The sequence below is a fragment of the Crocuta crocuta genome, unplaced genomic scaffold (genome assembly GCF_008692635.1).
Source record: "Crocuta crocuta isolate KB4526 unplaced genomic scaffold, BGI_CrCroc_1.0 scaffold38, whole genome shotgun sequence".
Taxonomy (NCBI): Eukaryota; Metazoa; Chordata; class Mammalia; order Carnivora; family Hyaenidae; genus Crocuta; species Crocuta crocuta.
This window is the reverse complement of record NW_027532605.1, coordinates 4,277,862-4,299,604: the sequence shown is the minus strand read 5'-3', so window position 1 is coordinate 4,299,604 and position 21,743 is coordinate 4,277,862. Positions and strand designations below refer to the sequence as shown.

The 21,743-nt window shown below is 38.0% G+C and overlaps 1 long non-coding RNA gene across 1 annotated transcript; it reads right to left on the bottom strand.

The window, feature by feature from the left end:
- Positions 1 to 1,115: 1,115 nt before the first annotated feature.
- Positions 1,116 to 20,319, bottom strand: LOC144244922 (uncharacterized). Its single transcript, XR_013339116.1, has 3 exons — positions 20,045 to 20,319; positions 3,228 to 3,398; positions 1,116 to 1,251 (listed from the first exon to the last, which is right to left on the bottom strand). It is a non-coding gene; the product is annotated as an uncharacterized LOC144244922 (long non-coding RNA).
- Positions 20,320 to 21,743: the final 1,424 nt, after the last annotated feature.

Below are 21,743 nucleotides of genomic sequence, written 5' to 3'. Positions count from 1 at the left end.
AGAGCAAGGAAAGAAGAGGTAAATGGAGGGAAAACATGAGGTATGGCTTATTAATCTCTGTAAAAAGAGTAATTCCCTCCTGCCCCCATTAACTCTGAGATGACCAGAGAGGCTGGAGAAGAGAGAAGGAGAGAAAATGGTGCTTACTCCTATGGGGTGTGGGGAGAAATGCCTTTCACAGGTCTCAGCATAGCTGGAAGAAGGCACATCTTTGCTGCCTCCAGACACTCCTGCAAGGTGGCAGGCACTCACTGAAAAGCAGAAACATGAAAATAAAGAAAGCAGACAAGATCCCTACCCTGTGAGGCTTACATCCACTTTGACAAACTTTTGGTTGTCAATTATAAAGTCTCCTTTATGCTACAGGAGAAGAAAACCTGTGGAGGGGCAGATAGAGAACTGACATCTACTGAGTGCTCTGCTCACTTTGTACAAGGCTCTGGACCCACTTGCACCCCAAAGACTAACACACAAGACTTGAAGAGCTACTGAAAAATCCTGATCTCTTCCCTGCTTTGGATCCTAAATAGACCAGACTACATTATGGACTATAGAATCAGTAGTCTATAAAAACAGTAATCACAGAAATACTTAGAATCCTCAAATTGGGGCAGTCTGGGCATGTGGAAGGCATTCAATAAATATTTTTAGAATGAATGCATGATTAATAACTTTTAAAACTGTCAAAATCAGCTTCATTATTTAAGAATTTATTGTGTTTTTTTTTAGTTTACTTATTTATTTTTGAGAGAGACAGAGAAAGAGAGAGTGAGTGTGGGGGTGAGGGGCAGAGAGAGAGGGAGACGGAGAATTGCAAGCAGGCTCAGTTCTGTCAGCACAGAGCCTGGATGTGGGGCTCAGTCTCATGATCCGGAGATGATGACCTGAGCCAAAATCAAGAGTCAGAGGCTTGAGCCACCCAGGCAACTTAAGAATTTATTGTATGACATTAAGTTATTTGACACTATAAAGGTGTTTGTCTTACCCTCTTAAAGGGAATACTGCCTAAATAAAGTATCTGAATATTGCCTAAATAAAGAAAATGCTTAGAGAATTTAAGATAGGATGAAGAGCTATTTTAGATAAGTACTCCAGCTTCTTGTACCTACCAGAATTCTTTATAAACAAGCACAAAACCGGAAATCACAAGAGATCCTTCACCTGAGCAGCACCATGTTATCACACCATACATTCCGGAGGGGAGGGGAGTAGTGGCTGACCCTCATCTTCAAAATGAATGATGTTGAGGACCTGAAAAGTAAACGATAGGGATTGTTCTTCTTTCTGAACTCATAGGACATACACTTTGAGGAGCAGAAGTAAAAGGGAAACATTTAGTTTGCTTAGTGAAAACAAGAGAAATTGTCCAGTGGATTTGCATTCTAAATGGACTAAGCGTGCCATTTGCTGATTGGCTAATTGCATTGAAAGAAATTCAATATCGAGGGAAAGAAATGTAATTGCAAAATTTCCTGTCAAATATAAAGAATACTCAAATATAATATAACCTTTTGGCAAGGTAAAGAATATGAATAAATGTTAACCATTCTTATTATTGGTAGCAGTATAGTATCTTACAATATTGTCTTCCTGCTTAAGTTCTTTCTCAATAGTCCACTTACAGCCTAGCAAGAACTGAAGGGGAAAAGATTTTATTACTTTTATTTAGAGTAAAAAAAATAGTGTTTAACTCTTTCTTTTATTTTTTTAAGTTTATTCATTTATTTTGAACAAATGAGGAGAGGGGCAAAAGGGAGAGAGAGAGAGAAAGAATCCCAAGCAGGCTCCATGCTGTCAGTGCAGAGCCTGATGCTGGGTTCGAACCCACAACCGTGTGATCATGACCTGAGCCAAAACCAAGAGTCAGACGCTTAACTGACAGAGCCACCCAGGCATCCCTAGAGTAAAAATTTCAATTAACAAACATGGAAGAGAAAAACCAATAGTAAGTCATCTGGGTAAGAATGGAGGAAATCATCTCTGCTTAGGCTGATATCTTTGTAAACCAAGCGAAGATGCTAGTCAATCCCCAATATGAGGTAGAAAGCAAAGAGGAGATAAACAAAACCCAGGACATGGAAAATGAGCAACTTCTATATTTTAGAGACTGAGCTTCATGGTAAAGCTTCGTTGTTTTAGCAGAATTATTGTCAATTTCTAGCATGACACACCCACATTAAAATATATGTGCTCATTCCAGAGACACATGCACCCATACAATCGTCTCTTAATTATCCCTGCTAAAAGGGAAAGGTGGTAAAAATAACCCCAAATATCTGGGGTTTTGTTTGGACACCTTTTCATTCCACATTAAAAATTTTTTTTATTGAGGTACAGCTTACATACATTAGTTTCAGGCATATAACATAATGATTTGATATTGGTATATATTGTGAAATGATCACCACCGTAAGTTTAGTTAACATATGTCACCATACACAGTTACTGAATTTATCTTTCTTGTGATGAGAGCTTTTAACATCTACTTTCTTAGCAACTTTCAAATGTGCAATACAGTATTATTAACTATGGTCACCATGCTATATATCCCATCTCCATGACTTACTTTTTTAAAAAAATATTTTTAATGTTTTTTTTAATGGTTTTTTTTTAAATTTGTTTCTAGGAGAGAGAGAGAGAGAGAGACAGCGTGAGCAGGGGAGGGTCAGAGAGAGAGGGAGTCACAGACTGAAACAGGCTCCAGGCTCTGAGCTGGCAGTCAGCACAGAGCCCGACGCGGGGCTCGAACCCACGAACCGTGAGACCATGACCTAAGCAAAAGTCGGACGCTTAACCGACTAAGCCACCCAGGCGCCCCTTTTAATGTTTTTTTATTTATTTCAGACAGTGATAGAGACAGTGTGAGCAGGAGAGGGTCAGAGAGAGAGGGAGACACAGAATCCGATGACAGGCTCCAGGCTCTGAGCTAGCTGTCAGCACAGAGCCCGACACAGGGCTCAAACCCACAAACCGTGAGATCATGACCTGAACTGAAGTCAGATGCTTAACTGACTGAGCCACACAGGTGCCCCATGACTTACTTATTTTATAACTGGAAGTTTGTACATTTTGATTCCCCTCATCAATTCTGCCCACTGCCCACATCCCATCTCTGGTAACCACCAATCTGTTCCCAATGTCTTTTTAAAAACCAATTAACTGAGCTATGGTTATACTATAGTATCAACGTGTATTATGAAAAGTTGATGAACAGTAAGAATTACTACCTTGAGATTGTTGTTGGTAGCCATTTCATTCTTTCAAGAAGTTTATGCCCAGTGTTGTTGGAAACTGAAGAGTCATAAAGCATCTCCAGGAATAATAATATGAAGGAATATGAAAGCTGTGAAGTATCCATTTATAAGGTCTCTTCTTATCTAACATTTAGGAATCTGTTTCTGGAAGACAAGGAAGTTAACAGATGATCACTGGATTACCTGCTACACAGAAAAGGGGAAGAGTTTTCTGAGAACTTTTGATCTTCAAAGTCAGAAATGAACATAAAATAAATTTATGAAAGGAAACCAACCTGGGGAGCATACCAGGTGGCAAAAACCAGCTGGCTTAGCACCAACTGGCCCAAGAGCAGAGGGACATTTATTGGTTCATTGAAAAGAAGAAAATTACTTTAAAAGGACAGTGAGAGCATGTTTTATTTGTTAATAATTTAACATTTGAAAATTTCCAAAATGGACATTCTACACATTCACATCAAAGAAGTCATGTTCCAACCCCAAATATCCATGTACATTGTGTTTTTAGTGTATGATACACAACTAACCTAAGCAACTCTACTTCTAAAACGTATTTCTCATGTTTATTTCATGACAAATCCCCAGGCTGGAGGCAGGGTAAAACCCAAGAGGCTACTACCCCTTCCAGAATAACCATGTGGGAAGCTTCAGAATGATTAGGTGAACATAGAAAGACTCTGAGCTTCTGGTAAGCAGAATTAGGTATTATTCATATTTAGACCTGGCACTGATATCAGTGCTTTGTACATAGTCACTACTGGATAAATGTTGATTAATAAATGTGCACCTTATAGGTTTAAACAACCTGGATTGGGAATAAGTCACAGATTGAAATTAAAATTATATTGGTAAATTGTCCTGTGAACTTTTATGAGTCAGTTCCTGTCTATTTGGTCATCTAGGAAAGAGGCTGCCTGTTTAATGTATCTAATGTGCATTGAACTCCTCCTGTAAAAGTGTCAGATAATTACCATTATTATTAACTAAAGGGCTCGTCCTTTATATTTACCAAAATGTCTTTCATCCAAATACTTGAAAGCATTTCCAATTATGGCAAATTACTCCTAATACTTTTCTAAAACCTTAACACAGTTTGAAGACTGAAAACATATCTATAGCTTTCATTTATAATTAGTATTTTTACCCAGTCCCATATGGCTTCACTGTAATAATAATTTTTAAAGGCTTTCTTTGGTCTCCTAAATTTTTCAGAATTAATGACATATTTACATCGAAAGGGCTCCTAGCTAAGAAGAAGTAATTTAGTAGGCCCTTAGACTCACTATTTAGTTCAAGGGCTATATGACTTAAACTCTGTTCACTGTAAACAGATTCAGATAAATCTGAAGAAATCTTTTGCCATTATCCAGAGACTCACAATCTCTGAATCATCACCAGCTCTGGAGGCATAAGTCAACTCTAGGATTTAAGTAGCCCAGAATCACCAAGAAGGATCCACATTCCATGAAAGGAACACAAGTCCTCAGGAATCACTGACACTCATTAAGTCCTTCTAGTGCCAAAGAAGGCAGGGTGGGGGAGGGGCAGGGGCTACCAACAGGGCACCTCAAGGATCCCTTGCATTTCTGCTGCTTAAATCCAGGCCAGGCTTGGCTACTGGGACCTCAGGCATTTGCAGACATCCTTCTGAGGGCCGTTTGTTACTATAGTGCACTGTGGTCTAGTTCTACAACTGGTGCAAACCTACCTATCTTCGTTGCCAAAAAGAGAGAAAATGCGAAGAGAAAAACAAAGAAGGCAGGAGCCAATAATAGTTTTAAGAAATGGTTGTGTCTAACAAGGCACAATATAGAAGGCACTAATATAGAAGTATATTAGTATTAGTATTAGTATTGTTTTCCAGTCTCTGTATTTAACATAAAATAATGATAATTTTGAAACTGAAACACTTATATTTAAAGCATATAACATAAACACTTTGGTTGGAAAAGCTGGAAGGGACTTTCATTGGAAATTTGAAAAAGACTAAATGTAGTTCTTCATTTCATAACAGTTGTAAAATATAGAAAATTGTATAATTGACAAAATTATAAATCAACCTCTTTCTCTTATCTTATACAACAGAATTAAGAAAGCCCCCCAAAGGATAAATTATTCCAAAATACAGACCATTTGTAATTTTTTACTTACAAATGAAATGCATATTTTCTTATGTTGCTCATTATTAATTAAGATGCACTTTGCTGAATTAAAATATTTTGTTACACATACATTTATTCAGGAAAAAAAAGACATGGAAACTTCATCCCCTCTTATGATTGCTTCTTTTTTCCTGGCTTCCCAAAGGAGGGAAACAGTAAGGATGAAACTTGGCAAGATCAGATAAGAGCTGCCATCCTAAAATCAAATGGCAAGGAACAAGAGAATCACAATGATGCTGGTCCTGATACCACTAAGCTGCTGACATATACCCATCAGCCACCTCCTCCCAGATTTTGTGTCATGTGAAAACAAATAAACTTTATCTTTTTAAGCCACTATCAGAGTCTCTGTTGCTTAATATTGAAAAGTCTTTGTAACTGACAAAGAATAAAAATATTTTTAAAAATTTTTTTAGTGTTTATTTATTTTGAGAGACAAAGAGCAAGTGAGGCAGGCACAAAGAGAGAGGAAGAGAGAGAATTCTAAGCGGACTCCATGCTGCCAGTACAGAGCCTGATGCGAGGCTCAATTTCATAAACCATGAGATCATAACCTGAGGCAAAATCAAGAGCCAGATGCTTAACAGACTGGGCCATCCAGGCACGCCTAAAAGTATTTTTTAAGTACACAACCAATGGAAGTCCAAAGAAGGAAATTACATGAAGTAGAAAGAATTAGGAAAGGCTCCGAGGAAGATTTGGCATCTGTGATGGACATGAAAGGTTGGGATATGGAAGTAGAGTGAATTTTAGGTAAAAATTATGCTACCAGGAAAAGCTCTGAGAAAAATGTACAAATTATTACTTTTATTAAGCCATCTGTTCACAAAGTCATTTTGCTTATAGTTTCATTTAAGGTGAATATCTGATTTATATATTTAATGCTACCAAATATTAACACACTTTCAACAATACATATAATAAATGATTTTGCTATTTGGGGAAAACTCCCCCTCAATATAAATAATGAAGCATTTTGCAATTGCAAAATACAAAATTGTATTTTAAATGCTGTTTGAGTAACTTATATTTATTGAAGTTTATTTTATGTTTATTTTGTTTTTCTTTCTTTACTGTTTTTTTAAACTATGGAAACAAAAATATCCAATCCCATTTAATCATGATAAATTATTATTTACTAATAAATGAAACTAGTGGTAGCCAATGATTCATTACAACCTTCATAAACCTGATTATTATATATATTCTAAAAATAAATACAATAATAAGCTCTTTGCTTCTGCATATATATGGGCATCATAATTATAGGATTGTGCAGTCTTAAGGTCAAAGCAATAGGTCAGATCTCTGATCTTAAACAGCCCAGGATGAAGCTGCTGATTAAAACATGAAACTAAATACCCACACACAAAAGAATCTTATCCCAGTGCAGGGTAATGCGTTTTGAACAACTATTTATTAGATTCAAATATTTTTGCTCAGCATGGGCAAGTTCATTAAAAGATGGGAATGAAAGCCAGATATTCTTGTAAAAAATGAGAACTCTACAAATTTAAGGGTGAGGATGATTAACCTAGTTATTTATTTAGAGGGTAAGAACACTAGATAATTGGTGTTAGAGGGAGATTTAGTTTTATTCTCTGAAACAAAGTCTAAACAGATAATTTTGAAACTTCTCTAATTGTACATTGTCAGTTTTCTGAAAGTATGCTTAACTCTGCAATCATAATAACTATGGGTACTTTGTGCCAAAGTATTAAGATAAAAAAATCTGTTACGCATCTCAGTTTTCCCAAGCAAATTAAGTAGTTTTAAGTTATTTTAGTATGGACTTAAATGCTTAGATAAGTTACGTAAGAAAAAGAAACTAATGCATAAAGGCCTCTACTATAACTATGTATTTTTAATATTCTGAATAGTTCAAAAGAGAAATGACATATTAAATATTTTAACACAAATTCCTTGGGCAGGAATCATTTACAAAATGATACGTAAAAAGTTTTTTTTTTTTGAGAGAGTATGCACACGTGTGCATGTGCGCACACATGTGGGGAAGAAGCATGGGTGGGGGGGAGAGAGAGAGAGAGAGAGAGAGGGAGAGAGAGAGAGACTGAGAATCTAAAGCAGGCTCCATGCCCAGTGCAGAGCCTGATGTGGGGCTCAATCCCACAACTCGGGATCATGACCTGAGCTGAAATCAAGAGTTGGACACTTAACTGACTGAGCCACCCAGGAACCCCAGTGATATGTGAAATTACTTTTAATAAACAAAACTATCTCTCTAAAGGAGTACTTGATTGAAAGATGTTTACTATGTTAGCTAATGGGAATCTAAAATAAAATCAAATATGCATTTGATTTTGTCATTTTTAATTAGTACTTACTTTAGATACTTAATTCATGGAATGTATGTATATATATACATGTAAATATGCATATATGGAACATATATAGATATATATGCATGCATACACACACACACACACACACACACACACACACACACACACACACACACACACACACTGGTTCTATTGTCCCTTCATGGCTTTTTAAGAAGCTTATCCACTTATGACTAAAACACACTAGTGGTCTGGGGTTCTGTAAGTATTTGTGACTCTCAGTAGTATCCTGGGGTCAAAAAATAACTTATTATACTTTTTAAAGTATCTTTAAGCTTCCAAAGATTATCAGTATTATCTTGTGTGTTACATATTGAATTCTATTCTGCAAACCCTGCACATCTGAGAACGAGGATCTGTCCCATACATACATATCATTCTCAAGCCTCCCTAATTCCCAAACTTAACCAGCACCACACACAAGTTTTTAACAAAACCAAGAAATCATAGCTTGCTGTTTTCAAACTTTCTTTGCAAACAAAAACAAATGGCCCATTTTTGGGGGTAAGGCTGGCACTCCTCTTGACAAGTTAGCCAATGGCAGAGTCTTCTGCCTCCATGATAGAAGCGGTAGCTTTTCTCCTCACCCCGGGATGATGGTTATGTGTGAGGCCAGGCAGTGCTAGTCAAGAGTGGGATCTGAAATATTCATGCATGCACACACCCATGTACATACATCCCCTCTCTTTCTTTTGGGTGGTCATCTGGCTCTAGTAATTTGGTCCATGAATTAAACTGATCTTGGTATAAATGAAGGAGAACTTAATCATGAATTAAACTTTGATACCTAAAGAGTTTGGCCAAACATTTTAAAGGTTTTCCTAGTCAACTGGAATCATTACTTTTCTGTTTACCTTCATATACTATAAAATTTTTTTTGGCATTTTCATCATTACTGCCTCCTTGGTGAGAAGTCCACATTCTTTAGTGAAGTCTTATTTTCTTTCTTTCGTTTTTGAATAGACGTTATTTTTTAGAGCAGTTTTAGGTTCAGAGCAAACTTGAGCAGAAGATACAGAGATTTTCCATCTACCCTCTGCCACCACACATGTATAGTCTCCACCATTATCAATATCCCCCAAGAGAGTAGTAAATGTAGGGCACCTGGGTGGCTCAGTCAGTTAAGCATCTGACTTTGGCTCAGATCATGATCTCATGGTTGGTGGGTTCGAGTTCCATGTTGGGCTCTGTTCTGACTACCAGCTCAGAGCCTGGAGCTTGTTTCAGGTTCTGTGTCTCCCTCTCTCTGAACCCCCCCTGCTCTCTCTCTCTCGGAAATAAATAAAACATTAAAAAGTTTTTTAAAGAGAGTAGTAAATGTGTGTTAAAACCAAACCTACATTAATGCATCATTATCACCCTAAGTCTATGGTTTATATTAAGGTTCATTCTTGGTATTGTACAAAATATATAGTGACATTTTAACTCTCATAACTGTACAAGTTATTCCCCATTACAGAGGGGAATCTTTATAAATACATATTTGAGGAACTAATCCTTTTTTAAAATTTTTAATGCTTATTTGTTTTTGAGAGAGAGAAAGACAGAGCATGAGTGGGGGAAGTGGCAGCGAGAGAGGAAGACACAGAATCCAAAGCAGGCTCCAGGCTCCAAAGCAGGCTCTGAGCTGTCAGCACAGAGACCAATGTGGGACTTAAATGCACAAACTCTGAGATCATGACCTGAGGAGAAATCATATGCTTAACTGACTGAGTCACCCAGGCACCCCTGAGGAAATAATTCTTAAAGTCAAGTTAATCATTATCAAGTTCCTTCAGTTCTTTGTAGATTCATAAAAATTCATATAGGTGTTGCCAATAGTCTGCTTTCTTTTTTTTTAATCTTTTTTCTTAAAACATTTTATTTATTTTTGAGATAGAGATAGAGGCAGCGTGAGCAGGGAAGGGTCAGAGAGAGAGGGAGACAGAATCCAAAGACAGGCTCTAGGCTCTGAGCTAGCTGTCAGCACAGAGCCCGAAAAGGGGCTCAAACCCATGAACCGTGAGATCACGCCCTGAGCTGAAGTTGGGTGCTTAACCGACTGAGCCACCAGTAATCCACTTTCTAATGCCTCAACTTTTTTGACAGTTAACTGGCAGGCTTATATTTGGGATTTTGTTTTGGTTTTGGTTAATTTTGTTTATATTTGCCTTTAAGCAATGGAATAAAAATACACAAATTGAAAAAATATTTTACTAAATTTTTTGTTTAATTGAACCAACTGACCAACTCAATCATGACCATGTTATCAAATACAATATAAAGTGTCCAGATTGGAAATTAAATTTTCTCAGAAATGTGGAAATTCAGAAAATATAACTACATTTATGCATTGTCTCCATATAGCAAAATATGCACATCGCCAGTAAAAACTCTCATCAGACAAGAAAGTAATAACATAGGGTGTGCTTGAGCTACCCAGGACTATACTGTGCTTTTGAAAGCTTTGAATACATGGAACTATACAGAATAATATTGATTCTACCAAACAATGTGTAAGAAGGTATGGCTCTTGAGTGGCACACCATAATTGTTATTTGGGTTTTTGAGCTTGTTCAGACATCTGCCATTTTTACAAGTATCAGGAGAGAAGCCAGACTGAGATTATGGCAATCTGCTGCCTGGCCAGGCTGACTGTCAAGTGGGCTGAGCTGTTCTTCAGAACTCCTCCTCCCTCTGCCTGACCTTCCCTAAGTGTATCATCCCCACATATGCCCTCCAAATATGCCCTATATAACTTCCTTCACTACCAAACCAGTCTCCCATCCCTTAGCTAAACCTGCTCCAGGAAATGATGGGATAGACTCACGTTCATGTATAAATAGCTGACAAACTTCATTTATTATCATTCCTGAGTTATTTAAGTTTTAGTTAAACAACAAGCAAAGAATAAAGTATTTAATTTCCTAATGTCAGGATCTTGGCAAGTAAAGATAGTATTTCTTGCAGGATGGCAGGGAATGGAGTGGGAAGCAGAGATGTTCCCAGAAAAAGGGATAGGAGAAGCTCAGCAACCTCGATTTATTTTCAGAAATGCTGTAAATATTCATATATACTTAGGCCACATAAAACGTGACTGCTAGTATTTGCTTATATCAAATCGCAGAATAGCAGTCCAACTTATAGTTTGATAACTTAAGCAGTAATTATTTACAAGATTCATTTCATCTAGAGTCAGCCCTGAGTTACTATATTCTATAGAAAAATACTTAGTTGTCCACTGCTCAGGGATGTTGATCTGTCATCTTTCACTCTATTCCTGTTGCCTATTTCACTCCATTAGCCTGGATTATTCCTTGGCTCATACACAAAAGAAAAGAATTCCACTTTCTCATCCCAATATTAAAAGAACAAAAATAGAAATTTATAGTAGAGTGATTTATAGGAACATGCTGTGAGAAAAAGGGCAGGAAAAAAAAGGAGAATAATCACCATGAACGTATTAAAGTGTCCCAATATGATGAAGCTGTTTGCTAAATCCTTCCATTACTCCATGAGCTGCAAAAAGAACAACTTCCAAACTAACATTAGCTAAAATTCCAGTTCCTGCTTCTCTGACAATGGTCACAGGAGCAGTGTAGGAGGAATCCACCATGACAGCAGCTATGCAATTAGTAAGAGACGCTCTTATCTCAGGGCTACTCAAGGTCCATGTTTTCAATCATGAGCACAAAGGGTTGCTGGCATTTTAGATTGTATTGTTTTCACATGGTTTTCCTTTCTTTTTCCTCTTCTCTCCTCTCCTTTCCTCCTTCCTTCCTTCCTTCTTTCTTTCTTTCCTTCTTTTTGCTTTTAAGTTATTTTCTATTTTCCTGCTTTCTATCACTTCAAACCAGTGGCTCCTCAGTGATCTGTACTGTGACTGTGTACCCCTGAGAGGCCACATAAACAGGGAGAAGAGTTTCTTGAGATCCAGAGGACTTACAGAGGAGAGTTGCTGTGATCGGGCAGGAAGTTTTAAAAGGAATCATTTTGAGGGAACTCTAAAGATTTCTCCCTAATCCCATGCCAGTGCATTTTCATGGTGGAGATTACCACAGATTAAAGGTTAGGAATTCATGTGAATCACACATGGGGCAGATCTCCCAAGATGAGGTAAAGAAAAACATCTTTTTTCTGATCTGAGATAGAGATTCTGACTCATACCTTCACAGATCGAAGAGAGAAAATTTCTAAATCTCCATATTTCACACAGAAAAAAACAAACAAGCAACAACAAAATAAACAAAAACAAAGAGCTTAACATGTGTAACACCTAGAAGGCAGCATAGTCCAGGAAGCGCTACAGATGCGGAAGCTTGGGGGGAGGTGGGTTATAATTGCTAGTGACCTATGTGGCCTCAGACAAGTTGCTTGACTCTCTGTGGCCCAATTGTAAAGCAATCAGTGAGAATCATGACTTTCTTACTGTTTTAATACTTCGGGACACTAATACTAGAATAGTTGAATTAAACGTCCTATCTGTGTCACATTTCTGACGCTGCATAGCAAATTACCACACAGCAACTTAAAACAACACACTATTATCGCATAGTTTTCGTGGGTCAGAAGTTCTGCAAGGCTGCAATCAAGGTGTTCACCAGTGTTCTTATCTTGAAAGTTGGCTGGTGATCCACTTCCAATCTCACAAGGTTGTTAGCAGCATTCAGTTCCTGTGGTTGAAGCACTGAGGGTGCTGCCTTGGTAGCTCTCATTGTCAGCTCCTAAAAGCCACCCACAAATCATTGCCACATGGCCCTCCCCATGGGTCCTCTGATAATATGGCAGTTTGTTTTTTCAAAGCTAGAACAGAGAAAGAAAGAGACTGGTAGCAAGATGGAGTCTTACATAATACAGTCACAAATGTAATAAAATCCCATTACCTTTGCCACGTTCTGTTAGTTAAAAGTTAGTTGCAGTTTCCACCCATTACAAGGGCGGGAAGGGGACTGATTACACAGGACATGAACACCAGGAGGCAGTGGGTTATGGGGGCCACCTAAAAATCTGTCTGCCACATTTGCATATTTTTTCCTACACTCAGTCCTTTAGAAAACACTGTCAACTAATCTTTAAGATATATTCCAGATCTGCCACTTTTCATCACCTCCATTTTCGCTTCAGCCTCCCCTAGTCTGCCATTATTGTCTCTCATTTACACTACTCTAGTAACCTCTTAACTTGTCTCCTTCTGTCTACTCTGGCTCTATTAGCTTAACACCTTACTCACATGACCTGACTCCTGACCTCTTCTGTGATCTCAATTCCTACTGCCCTTCCCCTTTTATCACTCCACTTCTGCTATCACCAAGCCCATTCCTACCGCAGGACCTTTGCATACATTCTTTCTTCTGACAGAAATGTTCTTCCCTCAGATCTTTACCCATTGGTTCCATCTCCTCATCGATTCCCTGCTCAAATGCCACCTCCTCAGAGACCTTCTCTAACCACTCTACCTTACGTAGCTAACCCTGAAAATAAGGTAGAGCCACTCCAGGCATTCTCTGTCTTGCTACTCAGTTTTATTTTTTGCACAGAACTTACTGATGTATAAAATGTGTGTTTTCTTGTTTAAAGTCTGTGTCTTCCACTAAAATGTAACATTATGAGGACACATCACAGTATATCCAATAGTGCCCAATGTCATAAATACAAAATGAAGAAAAAATGCAAAAGCCAAAATTAAATATTTAAAAGTTGAATAAAGTTGGCTATCTGGTAATTTTACTATATTGTCCTTAATATTTACAATTGCCATGAATGAATGATAGCTTTATCAACAATTGCCACCTATTCATGCCCAGCTTTTTGGAGACCACTATTTTATTTGATCAACTCAACATCAATTGTTTCTATTGAGGGAGGCCCTGCTCTGTGTCTAAATATCTTGTGAGTGTTTGAGGCAAAGATATTTTGAGTGATAGATTTAAAAGGAACTCATATGCTTTCCATCAAGATATACAGAAGGCAAGGATTCAGGAATTGGGAGGAAATGCCTCTTCTTTATTAGAAACTCCTAAAATCAGTCATGTCCATCTTTGATATGTACTGGAGGTAGCACTGGAGATGAAAAGACTGGTCCAGAAGCTAGGAGACCTAAATTCTAGACCTAATTCTGCAGCAAACACAGCAATTTAGAGCATCATTTATTTACTTTGAGCCTCATTTTCCTCACCTATAAGATGACAGAGTTTAGCTAGGTAACTTCCAAAGTCCTCTCCAGTGTTAAAATTTTTGAAATCTACAGGTTCCACCAATCTATAAAATTCTACAAAAGGGTAACTATTGAGTTGTGTTATTCAGCATGAGTCTATCCAACTAATCACAACATCTATAGAAAAAAGGGAAATGACCATCCCAATCGTAACAGCAAGGGTGGTTCATTCTATTGCTCTGCAATTATTCTCACTGTCTTCCCATCAACAGTCCTGACATTTATAGTGCTGACATTTGTCTTTCAGACTAATCATATGTTATCATCTGAATAATAAACACCTGGGCCAAAAGAAGGGTAGTTGTTTCAGGTATCCATATCATATTCTAAAAGCTCCTTTTACTACAGCTACTAGTTTGGAATTCTGGTAGTATAGAGGAAAACATTCTTTTATACAATCCACAGGAATAATTTGTTAAGACAGAAAACAGATTTACCTATTTGGGTGTCAATGAACTTGGATAATGTTGGTTGTCTAGAAGGCTTCAAGAATCTGCTAATTTTCCAGTAGTAACATGTCACTTGTATACATAGTACTTCAAAGGAATTCCATATACCATGTAATTTTTGTTTTTCCTTTATAAAATTATAGTATTTGAGGTCATTTATAGTCCATATTAAGACACTGCATGAGGGGTGCATGGGTGGCTCAGTCAGTTGAACATTTGACTTCAGCTTAGGTCATGATCTCATGGTTCGTGAGTTTGAGCCCCACATCAGGCTGACTGCTGTCAGTGTGGAGCCTGCTTCAGACCCTGTGTCCCACTCCCTCTCTGCCTTTCCCCCAATTTGGGCACTCTCTCTCTCAGAAATAATAAAATAAATATTTAAAAAACTAAAACAGTGTATGATATTCTAATTAAATTAATAATAATAAACGCTAATTAAAATTACTTAATAGTAAATTAATAATTTCTGATTTTTATGGGTTCCCTGGTATCCATGTGAACTAAAGAAATGCTATCCAAAAAAAAAGTATTCTTCAATTTGCTTATGATTAATTCACTAGAGGTTAGAACAGTCATAAAAACAACCAAGGGTAGGTTACTCAAAGATAAAACTTACATTTGGCCTTCTACTTGAAGATAGCACTGTGATTTGACATAAATAATAGACATTATAAAAACACACAGAAGGGAGAGAGGCCGGGAAGATGGCAGAGTAAGAGGACCCTAAACTCATCTCATCCCAGATGCAACTAGATAATACCCAACATTGGTGTAAATGACCCAGAAAACAACCCACAGGCTGGCAGAACAAACTCCACAATTTGGAGAGAAGGTAGAGAAGAGGCCACATAAAGAGAGTAGGAAGAGCAGGGACAAGGTGGGGAGCCCTGGGCCATCTGTGATGGGGGGGCAGCCAGAAGCACCAAAAAGGGCAAGAAACAGACTATGACACTGGGGACCACTCAGGGAATAAGATAAATCTCCATAACATCTGGCTTTGAAAGCGAGAGGGGAAGAATTTCATGAGTTCTCACAATCAACAGGACTTAAAACCTGGAATTTAAAAAATCAGCAGTTTTAGTTCTGGGAGAGCCCAGAGGGTGTTAGGAAGCTGAGTCCCTGCGCTTAAAAAGACAGCACTGGCAAACAGCCTGTGGAGAACCAGCCTAGAAGCAGCAGTTTGAAAAACACCTGGGGCATACAGGAGGGAGACTTATTTACTCATCTCCCTGTCCCAGAGGTGGAAGGGATCACAGGGAGATCCTTCCAGGAAGCTGGTAGGCACTATTTCCATCCCCCACCTCTCAGCATAAACACACAGCCACCTGCAGGAACCAGCACAGCACCAATACTCACTAACTAACTTGCTACCCCAAGCCCCACATCCCCATGTTTGGTAGATCTGCACTTTCCATTCATGCTTGCCTCAGTCCCAGGGCTGCGGGGAGGGTCCCTTCCTCTGGAAGACTAGCATAAACCTCATCAACACTGCATCTCCCAACCTGCACATTTCGCAGGGCTCTGCTCTCCACAGCAGCTGTGTGTCCCTTGTGGAAGAGGATCAGGGCACACAGCCTGGGAGCACTTTGTAGAGCAGCCCTGGCTGGCCCCAGAATCTGCAGCAGCTGTGCATCCCCTGTAGTAGAGGATCAGTGCCACTCTGCTAAAAGAGAGCGCACTGTCTACTACTTCAAGAACAGGGGACGTGGCTGACTTTCCTAACACAGAGAAACACAGAGCTAGAAAAAAATGAGGAGATAGAGGAGTATGTACCAAATGAAAGAACAGTAAAAAAGCACAGCAAGAGACCTAAGCAAAACAAATGTGAGCAATATGCCTGGAAGAGAATTTAAAGTACTGATCATGAAGAACTCACTGGACTTGGGGTGTGGGTGACTCAGTCAGTTAAGTATCTGACTCTTGGTTTTGGCTCAGGTCATGATCTCACAGTTTTGTGAGTTCAAGACCTGCATTAAATGGCTCTGTGCTAACAGTGCAGAGTCTGCTTGGGGTTCTCTCTCTCACACTCTCTCTCTTCCTCTCCCCTGTTTGCTCTCTCTCAAAAATAAATAAACTTAAAAACTTTGTAAATAAAAAAAAAAGAGTGGAGGACATCAGTGAGATCTTTAGTAGAGATAAAAAGAACTAATCAGAGGTGAAGTACACAATAAATGAAATTACAAATAGCTTAATGAAATAAATAGCAGGCTAAAGGATGCAGAAGAACAAATTAATGACCTGTAAGATTACTGTAAGATAATCAAGGAGAAAAAAATGGGATAGGGATTGGTTTGACTAATATGATCATTATCATACAACATCCATCCATAATAAAAACCCTCAACAAAGTAGGGTTAAAGGGAACATACTTCTTCATAATAAAGGCCTTATATGAAAAACCCCCTAACATCATACTCAATGGTAGAAAACTGAAAGTTTTTCCCCTAAGATCAGGAACAAGACAAGGATGTCCACTCTCACCACTTTTATTCAACATAGTACAAGAAGTCTGGGCCACAGCAATCAGTTAACAAAAAGGAATAAAAAGCATACTAATTGGTAAGGAAGAAGTACAACTTTCACTGTTTGTAGATGACATGATACTATATAGAAAAAACTCTAAATACCACACACACACACACACACACACACACACACACACACACACACCTATTAGAATTGATATATGAATTCAGTAAAGTCACAGGATACAAAATCAACGTACAGAAGTCCAGTGCATTTCTATACACTAATAATGAAGCAGAAAGAGAAATTAAGAAAACCCCACCATTTACAATTGCACTAAAAATTATAAAATACCTAGGAACAAACTTAACCAAGTAGGTGAAAGGCCTGTACTCTGAAAACTGTAAAACACTAATAAAAGAAATTGAAGATGACACAAAGAAATGGAAACACATTCCATGCTCATGGATTGGAAGGACAAATATTGTTAAAATGTCTATACTACCCAAAGAAATCTACAGACTTAATGCAATTCCTATCAAAATACCAACAGCATTTCTCACAGTGCTAAAACCAGCAATCCTAAAATTTGTATGGAACCACAAAAGACCCCAGATAGACAAAGCAATCTTGAAAAAGAAAAACAAAACCAGATGTATCACAATTCCAGGCTTCAAGTTATATTATAAAGCTGTAGTGATCAAAATAGTATGGTGCTGGCACAAAAACAGACATATGGATCAATGGAACAGAATAGAAAATCCAGAAATAAACCCACAATTATATGGTCAATTAATCTTCAATTAAGGAGACAAATATATACAATAGGAAAAAGGTAGTCTCTTCAACAAATGATGCTTGGAAAGCTGGACAACTGCATGCAAAAGAATGAAACTGGATCACTTTATTTCACCATATAGAAAAATAAACTTGAATTGATTAGGGAACGACATGTGAGACTTGAAAATATAAAAATCCTAGAAGAGAGCACAGGCAGTGATTTCTCTGACATCAGCCACAGCAACATCTTTCTAGATATGTCTCTAGATGCAAGAGAAATAAAATAAAAATAAACTATTGGGACTACATCAAAATAAGAAGCTTCTGCACAGCAAAGGAAATGATCAACAAAACTAAAAGACAACCTACTGAATGGGAGAAGATATTTGGAAACAACATATCCAATAAAAGGTTAGTATCCAAAATATATAAAGAATTTATACAACTCAATATCAAAAAAATAATTATCTTTGATTTTAAAATGGGCAAAAGAGGGGGGCCTGGGTGGCTCAGTCGGTTAAGCACCCAAATTCGGCTAGGTCATGATTTCACGGTTCGTGGGTTTGAGCCCTGCGTCGACCTCTGTGCTGACAGCTAGCTCAGAGCCTGGAGGCTGCTTCGGATTTTGTGTCTCCCTTTCTCTCTGACCCTCCCCTGCTCACAGTGCCCCCCTCTCTCTCTCAGAAATAAATAAAACATTAAAGAAAATTTTTTAATTAAAAAAATAAATAAAATGGGCAGAAGACCAACAGACATTCTCTAAAGAAGATAGCCAGATGGCCAACAGACACATGAAAAGATGCTCAACATCACTGATCATCAGGGAATACAAATCAAAACTACAGTATCACCTCATATCTGTCAGAATGGCTAAAATCAAAACCACAAGGAACAACAGATGTTGGCAAGGATGTGGAGAAAGGGGAACCTTCTTTCACTGTTGGTGGAAATGGACACTGGTGTAAGCCACTCTGGAAAACAGTGTAAAGGTTCTTCAGAAAGTTAAGAATAGAATTACCCTATGATCCAGCAATTGCACTACTAGGTATTTACCTCAAGAATACAAAAATACTAATTCAAAGGGATAGTTTATAGCAGTATCTACAGTGTTTATAGCAGCACTATCTATGATAGCCAAATTATAGAAACAGTCTAAGTGTCTGCCAACTAAGGAATAAATAAAGATGAGGTGGTATATATGTATCATATATACATATATATATATGGTATATATATATACATATACACACACAATGGCATATTAGCCATAAAAAATAATGAAATCTTGCTATACGTGATGACATATATGGGGTAGAGTATTATGCTAAATGAAATAAGTCCATCACAAAAAGACAAATACCATATGATTTCACTCATATGTGGAATTTAAAAAACAAAACAAAGAAAAAAGACAAACCAAGAAACAGACTATTAACTATAGAGAACAAACTGATGGTTATCAGAAGGGAGGTGGGTGGGGGGAGGGATAAAAATGTGATGGGGATTAAGGAGGGCACGTATCATGGTGAGCAGTGAGTAATGTATAGAATTGGTGAATCATTATATTGTACACCTAAATTTAATATAACACTGTATGATAAAATTATACTGAAATTGAAATTTAAAAATGTATTTAAAAACCACACATAGAAAAATAACAAGGAAAGACTGACAAAATCTGGCAGACAATGTAAAAACAATGCTTATTGGAAAAATAGAATAATCTTGCTTTGTTGTTTTTGTGGTTTTGGGGTTTTTATTGCTTCACATTTTTATTTACAGTCTAGTTAGTTAACATATAGAGTAATATTGGTTTCAGGAGTAGAATTTAGTGATTCATCACTTACATATAACACCTCGTGCTCTTCACAACAAGGGCCCTCCTTAGTACCCATTACCCATTTTGTTCACCCCCCACCCATTTCCCCTCCAGCAACCCTGTTTGTTCTCTATAATTAAGAGTCTCTTGTGGTTTGTCCACTTTTAAAAAGCCTAGAAAACAATTCTAAGATAATAAACAAAAAAGCAACAATTTTATTTCCCAATCTCCAAACATTTCATAATTATATCATTGGGATTACCAATTCATTCAAAATGACTGACTTCCTCTCCTTTTGCCCTTACTTTGTAAGGCTTAAAATAGTACACAGACCACTCAGTCAGGATTGATGTTGAAGATGGAAAGACTACATTCCCTTTGCAAGCTGGGGGTGGAGGGGGAGAGTGGCATTCACATGTTAATGAGTAAACAGAACAAAGAATAAACATATGAGGAAAATGTAGGAAAAATTACAAATATAACAGTTTCCCAGGTAATTCAGACAAAAGAGAAAGAAAGAGGGATGGATATTGGGGAAGGGGGTAAACACGAACTTACCAGGTTGAAAAGATTTTTGTGCTGGTGGTGAGATGTGATATGGGATGGAGGCAAGCTTTAGTCAGTATTAGATGAGCAGATAATCGCTTCCATCTTCCTGTTCATTTTGCCAATATCTTCACAGATTGGTAACTGAAAATGTGAGACACATGTTCTCTTCCAGTCATCCAGTGACTGTGATGTCATTTTAAATCACAATTCAGGGTGCCTGGGTCGCTCAGTCGGTTAATCGTCTGGCTCTTTATTTCGGATTAGGTCATGATCTCACAGTTCGTTAGTTCAAGCTCCAAGCTGGGCTCTGTGTTGACATGGTGGAAATTGCTTGGAATTCTCTCTCACTGCCTCTCTCTTTCTCATTCACACACACACACACACACACACACACACACACAACTTTAAATACATACAATATAAAAAAACCACAGTTCATTCATTATACGGGATGATTGCACAACACTCTAAAAGGCCAAGATTGCATATCCTCATCAAATTAAAATGTCCCAACTCCCTCCAAAGGGCATCAAGCACCATTTTTATGGAAACAATGCTCAATCTGGGTGTGGGGTTGGGACCCCATTGTGAGGATATGGTTAAGACTGCAGGAATTCCCTGTGATCATGTGCCCCAAGGTATCTGGATGTTAATATTACTTTGAAAGCTCTCAACTCTGCTATTTTAAACTCTCAATCATGTTCTGCCTTCTAGGTTGAAGACCTACAACTTGTTTCTGTGCAAAAGGATATCTAGGATCTAGATTCCAAAGCATGGAGATTCCAAGAGGGGAGGGTGAACAGGCCCCTGCTCGGAGGAACCTGAGACCAAATCATTTAACCAACTTTGGATTCATGTTTAGGTCAATGAACTGAAGGCCTTTCTGTGTTTCTGAGAGAAGAGGAAAAAACAACAGTGTTCCTTTCCAAGGCCACAATATGGGTAGAGCAGTGGTTAAGGTCAGCTGAGGCTGGTGGATCAGTGACCAAGGGCCATTGGTGGAGAAGCAGCAACAAGGCTGTGGTACCAAGCCAAAGTGGAAGAGCCTGAGCTCCTGCTTTGGGGCACATCTGCATGCTTTGAGATTCTCCCAGTGGTACCTGCAGGGAGGATACCTAGTAAAAGATTACACTTGGGGCAGTCAAGTACGTTGGAAGCTTGTATCATAATAATTTACATAGAAAGGAAGAATTGTGACCTTAGTTTACGGATAGGCTGGTACCTATAGCCCAATGTCTATATAAGTGCCTTAAGGGCAGAGGCCTCTGTACCTTCATTTCTTTATCTACAATTGTGGGTAAAAGTTGAGGATTAAATTTATGTATAATNCTATAGTACATTTCTATATTAAATCAAATTAACTATATACAAATATATATAAATCATTGAGTATCTGGCTACAGTATGACACCAGGAAATAAGAAGTAGGGTACAATTTTGTATATTTACCTTCCAGGATAGCAAGAAAAAAGGGAAAGAGAAGTAAGAGGAAAAAAGAGAGGGACTGAAGAAGAATTAAGGAATGAACAAGGGCAAATATTCCCCTAATGTGCCAGAGAACAATAGATAATTCCTAAATATGCAGGGAAATGTTGTTATAGAAATAGTACAGAAAGTACACAATTACAGGGGTACCTGGGTGGTTCAGTTGGTTAAGCATCTGACTTCTAGGTGCGGCTCAGGTCATGATCTCACAATTCTTGAGTTG